The sequence below is a fragment of the Octopus sinensis genome, linkage group LG10 (genome assembly GCF_006345805.1).
Source record: "Octopus sinensis linkage group LG10, ASM634580v1, whole genome shotgun sequence".
Lineage (NCBI taxonomy): Eukaryota > Metazoa > Mollusca > Cephalopoda > Octopoda > Octopodidae > Octopus > Octopus sinensis.
Genome location: NC_043006.1, coordinates 51,467,505 through 51,483,260, shown reverse-complemented (window position 1 = coordinate 51,483,260; position 15,756 = coordinate 51,467,505). Strand labels below are relative to the sequence as shown.

Genomic DNA, 15,756 nt, shown 5'->3' with positions numbered 1-15,756 from the left:
CAACACCAATTCTACAACACAGAAATACTCCCTTTAATGTAAATGTTAACACTCTAAGAACAAAAAAAACTATATCTGGTTTGTCATTCCTTTCGGGAAACAAATCATGTCTAATCTCCCTTTACAGTTCCGTGAAGCTGTAGCTAGAAACTTTCCCAGGAATTCTAGATATTACTCAACTATCAATTCGCATAAGGTGAGGATTGCATTCTCCAACACTAGAAATCTATCGCAGATAATTGCCTCCCATAATAATAAGCTGCTAAATAAGGACTCATCACCCAGGAGTAGCGACACTGCTCTTACCAATTCCAACCTAACATACAATAATAATAATAATATAAATAGTATTGATATTAGCAACATTCATAGCAGCATTGGCGTTAACAATAGTAATAATGATATATATATATGTAAATGTATATATATGTATATGTGTGTGTGTGTGTGTGTATATATATATATACACACACACACGATAAGCTTCGTTTCTTTTTTTTTTTGCCGTCTATCTGATCCATTGACAAGACTTTGGTCAGCCCAGGGCTGAACACTTGCCCAGAGTAGAATTAAAGCCAGAACCATGTGGCTGGGAAGCGAACTTGGCACGCATTCATAAAGTTTTGATAGAACAAACAGGATAAAAAGAACTCAATATATGAGTATATGTATTTTAGCATTATTTGTAACCAGCAGAGAATTACACACTAGTGATTTAAGAGCTGAGAATTTAATGCTGGGTACCTATCAAACTACCCCTTTCATAAGATCCATGAACGAAACTCTCAACTCTTTAGTAATTTTTATAACTTCCTACCGATTAAAGTTAATAAAACACAGGCGCACGTCGAAACTGCGGCTAGAGACAGAAAAGTTATCTTCATTGCAGCGAGATACGAATGTATGGCTAAAGATAGAAGGAAGGTAATATAGTCTTTGAACACCTCGCTCTGTCGATGCGATAATTTCTTGGGTTGCTTGGTTAAAAGGTTCAACAATTGTTTACATCTGAAAAACGTAAGTTGACATTGATTTGTTTCAAGGCTATAATAATAGGTGTCAATAGAACTATGTGAATTGTTGAGGGTAGACTGTCATGTAGAAGTGGAAATACATAACATTGATAAAAAGCTAGTTCATTTAAGTAATGCTTTAAGCTACTATTTAAGAAGAGTGGTCCCGGTGCGCGCATCCGCGCTAGCTAGTCGTGACTAGTCGATCTTTTGTGCTTTTGTGTTTTATTTTGTTTAAAAAATTATTTATTTTTTGTTTTTGTGTTTTATTTACTTTGTTTTTAAAAAATTATTTACTTTGTGTAAAAAAATTATTTTCTATTTTATTCTCTTCCCTAGGTAGTCGTTGCAGGATCGACTAGTCACGACTTGCTAGAGCGGATGCGCGAGTGCGCGTTCCGGGACCACTCTTCTTAAATAGTACCATGCTTTAAAAGTGAAAACATATGAGGTTGAGAAAAGGATTGTTTTGATATTAGTTTGTTTGGTACCAGCACATCCTTTGGCGCTTTTCCGCGTGAAGGTTTTTCCGTTTCTTTGGTTGAGAGGAATTGTTTTTAATGCACTCGAGATCAGTATCGTCGTCTAAAATCGTTTATATTTTGGCCTCAAGCCAGTCTTGATCGCATATACGAATGGTCAAAACTATCCCAGTCTTTTCCAAACATTGTATATCTATGACTACTTAGTCTCTGACATATGCTGCTGCAAGAATATATATGTATATGTGCTATTTCTGAAACTTTTACTGCAGGCGTGGCTGTCTGGTAAGAAGCTTGCTTCCCAACAACATAATTCCGGGTTCAGTTACACTGTGTGGCACCTTGGACTGGTGTCTTCTACTATAGCCTCGGCTGACTAAACCCTTGTGACGAGATTTGGTAGACAGAAATTGAATGAAGCCCGTCGTATATATATATATATATATATGTGTGTGTGTATGTCTTTGTTTCTGTGTTTTGTTCCCCACCACCGCTTGACAACTTGTGTTGGTGTATTTAGGTCCCTGTAACTTCGCGGTTCAGTAAAAGAGACCACTAGAATAAGTACTATGCTTTAAGAAAGTGTAAAATAAAAGTGAAACTACTAAAGGAGTTGTGAATCTAGACTAGCACCTCTAAATCAATAAACCCCCTCCCTTACCACACACACATACACTCACTGCTCCCACTCTAACTTTAGTTTCCTGATCCAGTATGAATAATTGTAGGGGAAAATTTTATATTTTTCCATAGATGTTTCTCTATTACTGGGGTTCATCTAATATGAGCCATACCATGTTCTGGTACTTCAATTCTGATTATGCCCCCAATTATTTACTACACTAAAATCCTTACACTGCAATGCCCTTGATCATAGGTTAGTTCATTCATGGCTGACATAAAGCTAAAGAACAACAGCTGAATAATGAGGGATTATATTTCTGGAGAGAGTAGATTTTGATCTCTTCATTATTCTGTAATCTAATGAAACTAGAAAAAAACTATAGCTGTGATAACAACTTCACAATGTTATATTCCATACAGTTCAATGTTACATACTCTGAAGATATAGCTGTTATTTATAAATATAAAAAATTCCCATAAGGTTGTATCTTTTACCTTTTATTTGTTTCAGTTATTGGACTGTGCCCATGTTGCAGCACCACTTTGAGGAACTTTAGTCGAACAAATCAATTCCAGTTCCTATTTTCACTTTTGGTACTTATTCTATCAGTTCCTTTTACTGAACTGCTAAGTTACAGACAACATAAAAAATAAAACCAACTCAGGTTGTCAAGCAGTGGTGGGTGACATACAAAAGCACACATGCATATATGGTGGGCTTCCACAGTTTTCATCTACCAAATTCACCTGTAAGGCATTGGTCAGCCCGGAGACACTGGCTTGAGGTGTTGTGCAATGGAACTGAACCAGAAACCATATGGCTGCAAAAGGAACTTCTTAACCACTCAGCCATGCCTGCACCTATAATCAAATTGAAAAGTAAAGTTCAGTTGTTCAAATGATTGTTTTTATCTAGTTTTTCAGTATGAAAATGCAACATATCTACTGTTGAATCTATATTTATTATGCATCCTCTATATCTTAAATTGTTTTTCTATTATTTCAGAAAATCAGATGACATTGGCATAAGAGAATTTTTTTTCTGTGGTTGCATCATCAAAATTTATCATCTTTTAAAACTAAAGAAAGATGTTACATGAGAGATGTTATACCGAAGTACTGTGAAATGTTTATTCTGAGTGAGATTATTGTAAACACTGCTCTACTTTATTATCTGAAATATGCTCAAGATAATTTTGCATTCTGATTAAACTTGATAAATTTATGAAGGATTATGTATCAATTTCAAGTATCACAATCAAAAAGATTCCTAATGTTGATATGAGCGGGAAAAAAAATATATAATGGAAAATAAAACATGTGAGAAACAGGTTAAATGTAAAAAAATATCTGAAGGTATTGGTTTTCATGATGAGATGCTGAAAGAGACAACAAAAGCATTTTACCACTGTGATATCTGTAAAAAGTCATTTTCTCAAAAAGCTCACATAACTAGGCACAAACGTATTCATACAGGGGAAAAGCCATATCACTGTGATATCTGTGCTAAATCATTCTCTCAGAGATATAGGCTAACTGGCCACAAACGCATTCATACAGGAGAGAAACCATATCACTGTGAAATCTGTGATAAATCATTCTCTCAAAGTAGTGGTTTAACTAAACACACACGTATTCATACAGGAGAAAAATTGCATGAATGTAGTATCTGCGGCAAATCATTCTCTCAAAGCCATGGGTTAACTACACATATACGCATTCATACTGGAGAAAAGCCATATCAGTGTGATATTTGTGGTAAATCATTCTCTCAAACAAGTGAATTAACTACTCATAAGCACATACATACAGGAGACAAGCCATTTTGTGATATCTGTGGTAAATCATTCTATGATGGAAGTGTTTTAATTACACACAGACGCATTCATACAGGAGAGAAGCCATATCTCTGTGATATTTGTGGTAGATCATTCTCTCAACGAAGTCACTTAACTAAACACAAACGTATTCATACAGGAGAGAAGCCATTTCACTGTGATATCTGTGATAAATCATTCACTGGAAGAAGTAACTTAACTACTCACAATCGCATTCATACTGGAGAAAAGCCCTATTGTTGTAATAGCTGTGGTAAATCCTTTTCTCAGACAGGTACCTTAACTAGACACAAATGCTTACTTTCAGGAGAAAAAGCCTCATAATTGATTTCTGTAGTATGACATTCTCAAAAAAGTCACTTAACTACATTTGTATATATTCATATGGAAGTGTATCTGTGACAATGTCAAAACTCATTCTAAGAAACAAAATGTCTTACATAATCATAAATGTAAGAAAGAAGATAAGCTGTGTGATAACAACTTGTCAACACTATAATTTATATAGTCCTCAGCTATATCTACATTAGTGAAATATCTGTGATATTTTTAATAAAAACCAGAAATGTCCTATATATTTCATGTTACATATTTCCAGAAAAGACTAAAAGCATGACTGATTAATTTGACATTGTGGTTAAATAGCTTGGGAATGTATTTTCATAAATGAGAGATAACATTGCAGTTATTATATTACAAATCATTATCATCATCTACCTCTTGTTACCAACCCTGCTGAAACCGGCTCTGGCTCTTTAGTACAAATGTCTGGCTTTCAAAAGTTCTGAATTAAAATCTTTCACCAAACCTTAGTCACAATTTATGTTCCTAACACTAGCTTAATGATAATGATGTTATTTTACTAAATTCTTTGTTATATTTAAAATAATTGGAAGAAACACAGAGCATCTCAAAATAAATACAGTAATGAAAAGGTTAACGTCTGTTTTCCATGCTAGCATGGATTGGACAGTTTGACAGGTGCTTGCAAGCCAGGGGACTGTGCCAAGCTCTACTGTCTGTTTTGGTATGATTTCTATGGCTAGATGCCCTTCCTAATGCTAGAGAGTGTACTGAGTGCTTTTTATGCAGCACCATCACCAGAGATGTCACCAAGTAACTTGCAAGAAAAGATCCCCTCAACTGAGTGGGGAGTGATATTGAGCAAGATAACTATATCTGGTGGTGAAAGGTTAGGGTATAATAGAGTCACTTGTGTCTTTGAGTAGAGGAGATACATGGCCACCCCAGGTAAAAAAAAAAATTAAAGAAGAGAGAGAGGCAAGAAGATGTGTTGGAGGTGAACCCTCAAGTTACAGAGAGAAAATATATATCCCCAGTCTTCTATACATTCTTTCATATATCTTATGGTGTAAACTTATTATGAATGTATCCTATCAAAGTAATGATTCTCATGTTGGTAAGATGTATATAATTCTCTCATTTTCTTTATAGTATGATTCTTTCAAACCTGATGATTAAATTGAATGTTAGTTTGCAAACATCAATATAACTCAGTTGTTTATATAAATTCAAAGTGGGTTATGTGATTTGTGAATCATCCTCATGACTGTGCTTATCTTCATTCTGTATGCTTATATGGGCTGCACATATCTGCTATACAAGATAGTATCACATTTTCTGTCTTTTGTTATCTTGAGTATTGATCCTATTATCTTTTGTGAATATGCTTAATAACCTGAAATTTAAATAAAGCTGGTTTACTTAAATTATTCTCCTGTTCTTTTATATATAGAACATCCAACCAATGCTTTTACTAACACAGCTGTTTACTTTGAATCTATATAATTTGTTGAAATTATTTGATACCAAATCCTAGATATTAGATGTTAAGCAGTGAATCATATATGCTAATGATTGTGATTATCTTCTGAACATCTGTTATAACTAGAGACAGTCTAAGGAGTATATATTTCTCAGTTAGATAAAGTTTGAATGTGAGAGCTAATGTTGATTGTTGTACAGAAACCTACATTTGTAACACTCTTGTTTCAACAAAACAAAGGTACAAAAACTAACAAGGAAATAATATTATGTCTCACCCTCTGTAATTTTGGATAACATGTAATTAAAGCACTCAAAGTCTACAAATACTATGCCTCACAATATCAGACGATTAGTCCTGACAACATCATAAACATATCTAAATTTGCACTGCAAAGCATAGGCTTCCTCTTCAGAGTCGGAAAATGCTTCAGTTCTCAGTAGCTGAATTATGATTTGCAGTAGAATAGTACTGTGAGACAAAAATACTAGAAGTCCATCTGATTCATTGGAAAATACTCAACAACACACTTCGACATTTTATGTACAGTTCTGACTGTCTTCTCATTGTCTATTCTCCAGTTACATTTTTTCATCCACTGACAAACAAGGAAAACATTTTGTAGTAAAAAAGTACATAGGCTAGTTCTGCTGCTGTTACACTTCCAGGAAATATCCAGATAGTTGGCCAACACATACTCATGTGCATATCACAACACTATAACCACTAGCTATAGCTTGACTATTTCTTGTCTCTAAGTCCATTTAGATCTGATCTTGAGGTCACTAATCTAGTCTAGTATTCATAACTACATATTTCATAAAATAAACACTGGAATGCCATTAGGGCTACTATGTTTGAATAGTATGAACTGTTAAGGAATTCCAGAGTGCAGTAGTTTTGGGAATAAAGAATTAAGCAAAAACTTTACTCTGAGGTTTACTTCTATGATGTAAACAATAGAGGTATGTGCATTTGGTAGTTTTGGATGGAAGTGGAATTAAATTACTACTTCACAGAGCAGAAACTGTTTCAGTGGATCTACAAGAGACAGAAAAGAAAAAGTATATCTATGGCAGGTGGTTATTGTGTGAGTTTCTGCTAGATATTCAGGCAATATGATTTAGAAGAGGTCTAGTAGCAGATTTATTCTAGTTAGCATAATTCTAGTGAGGTTTCAACATAATATTTGTAGCATCTCAGCAACAGGTATTTATTGCCTGGACCTGAATATCTGGGCATTAGATTATACTTTGGGAAATGAAACGTGAATGGAATCTGCAAGTTACTAAATTAGGAGACTCGCATATGTGACAATGGAGAATAAGTTTCTTATGGATACATACACATATGCTATGCTGAAAGTAAATTAAATTCAGATAATAGAAGGTAGTTAGTTTACAAATGTTCCATGAGTTGGCAATGTTAGCAATAACAGAAGAATCAGAAAGATGGAGTCTTTAGGGAAATTGGAAACATTTCATGTTTCACTGATTGCATAGATAATCTTTGAAGAATAATGTCTTGAAAAGTTGGTTGAATGCACAAAAACAAGTAACTGATCCCAAAAATTCTCCAAAATTGACAGGGCATTGAAGAAGAGGTATTCTTTTATTTGTTTGTCATTTGACTGCGGCCATGCTGTGGCACTGCCTTTAGTCAAACAAATCGACCCCAGGACTTATTCTTTGTAAGTCTAATACTTATTCTATTGATCTCTTTTTGCTGAACCGCTAAGTTACAGGGACATAAACACACCAACATCGGTTTTCAAGCAATGATGGAGGGACAAACATACACACACAAACATATATATTTATATATTTATGATGGACTTCTTTCAGTTTCCCTCTGCCAAATCCATTCACACGGCTTTGGTCAGCCCGAGGCTATAGTAGAAGACATTTGCCCAAGATTGGGAAGCAAGCTTCTTACCACATAGTCACGCCTGCACCTGGTAGAGTACACCTATGGACATGAGCTTCTACCTCAATAGATATCCCCAACACAGCTATTGTCCTACCTTTTCTCCGGCAGACAAAATACTTAGGTATATACAAAAAGAGTTGAACACATACATATCGTTGCTATTTAACAACAGTTTGGCCAAATGTGATTTTTTCATAGCACGATCTTCTCTCTTGGTCATTTTTCTTGGCCTACCTGTAGACTTTCTTGCTTCACACGAACCACAATCATCGTAGACCTTAAGAATACCGTGAACAACACTTTTTGACTTGTTAACAATATTTGCAATAGACCCAATACTTAAATTATCCTTCTTTCGAAGCTTAATAATCTGCTGACGAATTGGTAACGGAGTAAGTGGCATTATATTTACAAAGTACACTGCAGATATTCTTATTAATGTTTAGTAAAAGAACCGTCACGTAAACAAATTTAAAACATTAGAGTTCGACGGTTAAATATACTAAAGCACAGAGTAAAAGCAACCGTTCTGATCATTTTGGCCGCCATGGGTTTTGCAGTAAATCACTAAATCATCCATAACTTTTGTATTATCCTCTCAAATTACACCAAAATCTCAGACAATAACAATTAATATTGTATTTATTGTCTGTGAAAATTATAGAATATAAAACAACTTTGATAAAAACTTATACCTACTTTTCTGACGAAAACAATGCCGTTTTGAACATATTGGCCGCAACTGTATATATATATATATATATAATATATATATATATATTATATATATATATATATATATAGGGGGAGAGTTCACGAAAAAACAAAAGATGAAGACAGGTGGTGTAGAAAACAAACAGATGTATTAGTATAACGCTCAGGAATTGAAAAAGTGTTTTACGTCTCAAGTCTACGCTCTTCTACAGAAAGCGACACAGAAAAAAATGTGTGTAGTGGCTACCGATCTATTATGGCGACTGCCACACACACACATATATATATATATTCCAAGTAAATTACAAAACAATTACATTTTATATTTCAATGATGCAAAAACGAAAAAGTAATAATGAACTAATTGTATGTAGAGCTCAGGTGCACTACAATACAAATATATAAATAAGACAAATAAATTATATCAACGAAAACATACAATTATTAGCCCCTACACGCAATTTTTTCTCTCCTTGTTTCTTTTCTGTGTATCTTTCTGTCGAAGAGCGTAGGCTCGAAACGTAAAAGACTTCTTTTATTTCTATTCCTGAGCGCCATACTAATACATTATTTGTTTGTACTCCACCTGCCTTCGTCTTTGTTTATTTTCGTAAACCTTCCGTTATATATATATATATATATATATATATATATATGTTATTATTATATAACATATATATCTATATATATAAAACTGTAGTTGTGTGAGTGTCTGTCCCCTTCGATTTAGATTCCTAACTACTCCCACATTTTGCGGTGCAGTTTAACCAAATTCGGGTATCTTATAGTCGTGATTCATATCGAGCCGTCTGGGTATTAGCGCGCGTCTACGATGAGTCTACGATTTTAAAAATAATTTACCATAATTTTTTATTCCATTTTAGTGCATATTTTTTCGTGTGTCGATGGCGGCGGAGTTGGCGTCCACGCTCACACCTGCACATGTGTTGCTTCTCCCACTTCTTCCCTCCCTCGTGAAGCTGTGGGGAAGGGAGTGTAAGGAAATCAACGTCGTAATGCGTTGTGAAGGAGACCAGCGTTCTTTTAGAACAACGACTTCATGGCTTGAAGTCGCCAAAACAGAAATCGCTAAAAAAGCTGAAACAGATCCACAAAAACGGCAAAAACCGCCACACAGGGCAGGTTTCCTGTGCAAACAATTTGCACAACCGAATGTTTTAGTTGTTGCACAAATCTTTATATATAAAAGTAAGGTTGTGTGTCTGTCTCCTACGATTTAGATTCCTAACTACTCCCACATTTTGCGGTGCAGTGTAACCAAAACCGGGTATCTTATAGTCGTGATTCATATCGAGCCCTTCTGGGTATTAGCGCGCGTCTACGATGAGTCTACGATTTTAAAAATAATTTACCATCATTTTTTTCCATTTTAATGCATTTTTTTGCTATTATATAAGGGAAGTAACTCTCTAAAAATGTCTACGATGAGTCAACGATTTAAAAAAATTTACTATAATTTACTAATACTCAGACGGGCTCGATATGAATCACGACTATAAGATACCCGAATTTGATTAAACTGCACCGCAAAATGTGGGAGTAGTTAGGAATCTAAATCGAAGGGGACAGACACTCACACAACTAGAGTTTTATATATATAGATATATTTAAAGGGAAATAATTCTTATTAAATCCCTTTCCTTTCCGCAATATTGCCTATCGTATATTGATCTATTATAACCCATTCATGCCTATCAAATCAGAGTCTTGGTGAAGGATTGACGCAGCGCAATACGAACTCTTCTTTCTTGACTCCTTCAATATAGCCAATGCAGAGAACCAATAGTCGAATTAATTTGCTGGCAATAAACAAAGTACCATCCAAGTACTTGACTTCTACTTTTATATCGCCCTCGTATGATTGAAAGTTAACTTCAGTGGGATTTGAACTTGGAGCAAAAAGAAGCAGAACAATTATCGCTTTTTACTCTACACTCTAACAATTCACCCCCTTAATATTATATAGACTTCTGCATTTGATTGGTACTTCATTGTATCCCAGAAGGGGGAAAGATGAAGCTGTTTTATATTCTTTACATCAAGTCAACAATGATCAATAAAATTTACGACTGTCCAGTCTTTTATTTCAGCTATGTATCTACATTATTTTTCATATTCCAACTAAAAAGTAAATATTAAAGTTTAGCCATCACTTGCAAGCGAGTATGACCTGGTAGCTTTCTCATAAATATGTGAACTGCGTGTCATTCTTAGCAGAGACAAATAATAAACTTTGATGATCAATCCTCAGAGGACATCTTTACAAAGCTCTCCAGGATAGCAGAAACTGATGCGTTGACAGTGGAATTATATGTGAGAGGAGAGGTTTAAAAATTACTGATACAAAGAACGACAGTTCTACTTGTAAGACAATCTGATCTATGTAATTGATTAGTTGAACTGAGAGTTTATACTTCTAAAGGTTGTAAGCTGGATGAATTCGCACAAATTCTAGAACAGGGATGGCTTGTAAAACCTTGTTTATTACAAAACATAATTGGATGTTTCTGGAATTGTAATGATGAGTTAGCACGTTTCCAGGGTGTACAATTATATCGCTAAAAACGATGTTCTATTAGCAATAGGACGATAAATGTTCAGCACGTGTTACATTTAGGTTGCTTACTATGCATACAATAGAAGTTACTGAACTGTCCAACAATCTAGTCTTAACAGACAATAATGTTGATCTTTCTAACACAAACAAACGGATCAACGAATTGTAATCTACTTACTACTGAAACAGTTCACATAAAAAAGAATTAGTAAAAACAATCCACATGCTATTGTCACACACAATGGAAGAATTAAACGTAAACAATCTTGCATAGAAAAATTGCATATGGTTAATTTAATGTTAGATACCTATCTAGAACTTGCTCTGATCGTTTTGCTGTGTTGTTTACGTTGTGGTATATTAGAAATTCACAAAGGTTATGAAGCAACACAGAGGGAGCCTCTACGTGGTCGCTCAGCCTGGCAGAAATAGTGGGTAAATTTCCCAAAAGAGGACACATTGGATAATGGTATTTCTTCATACTACGACTATAAACAAAGAAAATTATGCAAACCAAAATCAGTGGTTACAATACAAACACGAATGCCGTTAAATCTTACAAAGAAACATACAACAGTTGTTTGCTTCTTTCTAAAATTTAACGGCATTCCTGTTTGTATTGCATCCACTTATTTCGGCTTGCATAATCTTCTTTGTTTATAGTCGTTGTATGAAGAAACACAGTTATCCAATGTGTCCTCTTTTGGGAAGAGCTTTGAACAATGTGAAATACTTTCAGACGGCATTGTAATAGTGATTTCATCACATGTTTGTAAAAGGGGGCAGTATGATTAATAGCTTCGTAAAATCTGTCAGATAAATACATATACACGCTATATTGAATTTAAATCTTGGCACAGATTTAAAACAAGAGAGGAAGACAGGTGTATAAACAACAAACAGGTGTATTAGTTTAACGCTCGGGAAGGTGAGAATGTCTTTTACGTTTCGAGCCTACGCTCTTCAACAGAAAGGAACACGAGAAAATAAACAGAGACAGAACATATACACACACACACACACATATATATATATATATATGTATATATATATCATCATCATCGTTTAACGTCCGCTTTCCATGCTAGCATGGGTTGGACGATTTGACTGAGGTCCTGGCGAACCAGATAGCTGTACCAAACTCCAATCTGATCTGGCAGAGTTTCTACAGCTGGATGCCCTTCCTAACGCCAACTACTCCGAGAGTTAAGTGGGTGCTTTTACGTGCCACCGGCACGAGGGCCAGTCATACGGTACTGGCAACGGCCACGCTCAAATGGTGCTTTTTATGTGCCACCTACACAGGAGCCAGTCTAGTGACACTGGCAGCGACCTCGCTCGAATGTTTTTTCACGTGCCACCAGCACAAGTGCCAGTAAGGCTACACAGGTAATGATCACGCTCGAATGGCGCTTTTTACGTGCCACCAGTACGGAAGCCAGTTTGTTGTTCTGGCAACGATCACGCTCGTATGGTACTCTTAGCGGTCCACTAGCACGGATGCCAATCATCGAATTTGATTTCGATTTCACTTGCCTTAACAGGTCTTCGCAAGCAAAGTTAGTGTCCAATGAAGGAGAGGTGCGCATAAGTAGGCTGGTTACACCCCTGGCCACGAGGTTATGCTCTCACTTGGGCTTGCCGATATATATATAAACATACATACATATATGTATATATATATATATATATATATATATATATATATATATATATATATATATATATATATATATATATATAGGAGAGTATTGTAGTTCGCTTGAAGCATTGTGTATTGTTTGTAAAGAATAAAAAGTTTTCAATGGTACAACAATGCACTATGATATAGACAATGGGCTATTTACCTGTTGTAATTTAGTCATCCATAGTCTGATATGATATTTCGGAATAATAATCCTTCTTCAGATATTCTTAGATGGAGTCACTGCGACTCCATCTACGAATATCTGAAGAAGGAATATATCACTTTTGTAGTAAAATCTGTTGAAATTGTCAGTAAATTAAAAACAATTACATTTAATATTTCAATGATGCAAAACCGAAAAACGTAATAATGAACTAATTGTGTATAGAGCTCAGGTGCACCACAGTACAAATAAATAAATAAGACAAATCAATTGGGACCGCGAAAAGATAGACGTATATACAAATAAATACACATACGCATAAAACATAAACCGTAAAACATTCCCATTCGCCGCAAAACGTGAATAGACAAATGAGTTATATATGTATAAGCCTTTCATATGTCTTAACATCTCTTATATATTTCTTACATATATTCTATTGCTTTATATTTTTTCTGTATATTATTTTTCACCCTTTATAATTGTGTAACTTATACGCGTGTAGTATATACCTAATGTGTATGTGCATGCATATATACATGTGTACGAATGATTGTATATATACGAGTGCAAGACTCTACCTGTTGTATTTGTCTCCTTCCTTCATACATATATGTATGTATATACGTTTATATATCTGCAGGTGTAGATGTGTTTGACAGACAGGAGGGCGTATTTGTGTATATACATATATAACTAATTTGTATATTCAAGTTTTGCGGTGAATGTGAATGTTTTACGGTTAATGTTTTTTGCGCATGTGTTTTTATTTGTATATACGTCTATCCGCGTATGTATGTGCATGCGCGTATAGACTCCGTTTTGCATTCCCCCGTATGTATGTGTATATATAGATGTGTATATGAACATAATGATGTGTGCGTTTTTGCGCATGTGTTTTTATTTGTATATATGTCTATCCACGTATGTATATGCATGTGCGTATAAACTACGTTTTGTATATCCGCGTATGTATGCGTGTGCGTGTGTAGAAATGTGTATATGAGCGTAGTGATGCGTGCATGGGGAGATATATATACGTGTGTATGTGCGTGCATGCGTAGATATATATACGTATATCTGTGTTTGTATGTATATGTACATGCGTGTGTGAGTATGTGTGTGTGTGTGTATATATATATATAATATATATATATATATACATACGTATATGTGTGTGTGTGTGCGTACATGTATGTGTGCATATGCGGATTCTATATAGGAAGTTTTACTTTTCCATACCTATTGGAGTAATTTCCCTTTATTTAACGGATTTTTTCATGGCGTTTTTGTTTGTCTTAACGACTGATGAGATGCCGGAGCAGACTTCATCCCCGGCATCCGAACCCTGAGTTTTATTATGACAACCAACTAATTGTCACATATTATATTTGACTGAACAATTTGAACTTTTAAAATTCATTATTAAAATTACATAACCCAACTTTTTGCGAATTCTAATATATTTGTAAACTGTAGCTACACTTTTTAGAGCATTTAACATCATATATGTTAAACAACAGAATTTTTTGTAGCTGTTTAGTCCAGGCTTGTCAACTCAACAGACTTGTAATCCTTTCTTCTATAGGCATAAGACCTGAAATTTTTGGAGTGGAAACTAGTTGATTACATCGATCCAGTGCTTAACTGGTACTTATTTTACTGACTCTGAGAGGATTGAAGGCAAAGTTGACCTAAGAACATAAATACAAATGAAGTGCCACTAAGCATTTTGTCCAATGTGCCAACAATTCTGCCAGCTCACTGCCTTACACCAGACCTATAATCAAAAATATTTTAGTCATGTCTATTCCATTCTTCTCTTGAGCATATGTATCTAGGACTATATCATCCAATATAGCCCTTTTATTTCAAGATGGGTGTAATTTCAGGGGAATTTGACTATAAGAGAGACCACACCAAGGCTAACTTAGTGATTTATTTAACCCCAACTCAACCCTGAGTGAGCAAATCTAAAACAAATGCGTTCCAACAGAAACAATCCTGCCTCTCTCTCTCTCTTTCTCTCCCTCCCCCCTCTCTCCCTCTATCTTCATGATAGTAGAAACTTGGCTGCTATTCCAAGTAAGTCTAACAACCTATGATCAAATGCAGGGTGTTGTTGTTTAGCCCCTAATCAACTCTGAGCAGGTTTATAATCAAAAGAAAGTAGTTTTAAAAAGTGTTACAAATTCTATATTAGATTAACCAAAAAAAAAAAAAAACAATGACAAGAATATCATTAGAAAATATCTAATACTAGCAGCATAGCCCGGCGTTGCCCGGGTATGTAAGAGACCCTAGTAGGCAACAACTAATCCCAATCTAGTCCTTTCCCTCTAGGAAACGAAGGCGCATGTGTAGGTTGCAACGTCTTCTCTTCACTCCCAAATAACTATCAAACAGCTATCGATAATTCAACCCAACCAATTCCTACCAGGAAGAAATTACATTCGAGACTTTACCCACTTCTGCTAACAGCTGCTGCAGCCGCAAGTTATTCGAATACTTTTTTTGTTTACACTTTCTTTATAACTACCACCCTAAACGTTTTACCTTAAATTTTTGATGTACCCTAAGGGTCCTCGGACGCTACTTGCAAACTCTTGGTTTATTATAAACTGCTTTTGTCGTGTGCATCAAAAAACCTTTTCCATTCGTTTGTTCAGTTTGGTCACTTTTGACTTTTTCGTTGTTGTCACTCACATTGCTGCCCGCTTTTTTGCCGATTTTGTACATTTTTATACATTTTGGGATACTTACCCCACGTGTTCCGAGAGTTAAAAAGGTCGAGTTGCGTCCCCTAGACAGTCTGTAGAAAATGTGTTGCATATAAAAAGCTTAGATTCACGACCCATGTCGAATTTATCGATTTTTTTTCAGAACTGGGGGAACTTTTCAAAATTTTCGCTGCGTTAGTTTTGAATTATGACATTGGGCTA

General features: G+C 35.1%; 1 long non-coding RNA gene across 2 annotated transcripts; it reads left to right on the top strand.

Moving 5' to 3' along the window:
- Positions 1-514: 514 nt before the first annotated feature.
- On the top strand, positions 515-3,659 carry LOC115216702. Of its 2 annotated transcripts, XR_005000982.1 has the most exons (4): positions 515-1,017; positions 1,353-1,464; positions 2,631-2,694; positions 3,126-3,659. It is a non-coding gene; the product is annotated as an uncharacterized LOC115216702 (long non-coding RNA). The 2 variants fall into 2 exon arrangements; XR_005000983.1 differs by lacking the exon at positions 1,353-1,464.
- Positions 3,660-15,756: the final 12,097 nt, after the last annotated feature.